The sequence below is a fragment of the Sprattus sprattus genome (assembly GCF_963457725.1).
Source record: "Sprattus sprattus genome assembly, chromosome: 10".
Classification (NCBI taxonomy): Eukaryota; Metazoa; Chordata; class Actinopteri; order Clupeiformes; family Clupeidae; genus Sprattus; species Sprattus sprattus.
In genome coordinates this window covers 25,715,233-25,716,315 of record NC_137908.1, presented here as the reverse complement: position 1 = coordinate 25,716,315, position 1,083 = coordinate 25,715,233, and positions in this window count along the sequence as shown.

Genomic DNA, 1,083 nt, shown 5'->3' with positions numbered 1-1,083 from the left:
GGAAAAGCCTATATAAATCAATGGATATATGTTTCTGCCAATAATGTCACCTAACTCCATTAACCAGGCCCTGCTGAGGGTGTCTGAGTGTGACTGACTCTATCAGCCTCTCTCTGCTCTGCCAACAGCAGGTACAAAGGGCTGTGAAGTGGCCCTGTGCTCCCATTTAAGTGCTTTGCAATCCACAGTCTGGTTGCAGAAGCTACACTATTGCACAAATACGATCTCCATGGGCTCTTGAGTGAACCCACATACATGTTCGAGATGGAGAGGATCGGTCTCATTGAGTCATTTCTGAGCTGCTCGCCCCCACACTCTCTCCAGCAGATGAAAGGACATAACACGCTGAAATGCCAGGGGGGTCACTTGCACACTCTGCTCAACAGGAGCTGATGTGACATTTCTGGAGCCATGTGCTGATGATACACTGATGATTTTTTTCCTCCAAAATTGCACACACACACACATGCAAATCTACACACACACACACACACGATTGACAGTTTGAGATGTGACCACAGATAGTGTTGATACTTGTTTGTAGTGCTATGGGTGAATCCCTTTTACGATCTTCTCACCACCTACATTTCAAACAGACCGTGTGTTTTGTTTACCTCACTTCTCATCTTACATTTTCCAAAAAACAAACACAAGGTACATATCGGAGTTGTCAGAGTCCAGCAAATAGATGCTGTCCTTAAATCTGTCCAGAAAGCAGTCCTTTCCTGAAGTGAAAAATGTTGTTGGGTTCAGTCACTAGCCCCAATAGCCTCTTGCTGATTCAATAACCCAAGCAGCTTTTTATTATCTCAATGCTAAACATCATCTTGCATAGATTGTATTTCATCTATATCTCTGTATTTTTATGAAGCCTTCGTAAGGCACTTTGTGCTCCCTATGTGTTTGCCACATGCACCAATAAACGGTCCTCATCTGCCTTGCCTAGCTGTTGCCAATAGAACTAAAACAAGTATTTTATTTTGTCATTTTATCATCGTCAGTCAACTAGAGAAAACGGTAATGTTTGTATTGGCAAGGTCAGTTTAGTCAACAGTGGATTCGAGGTAAAGTTCCTACTTTCTA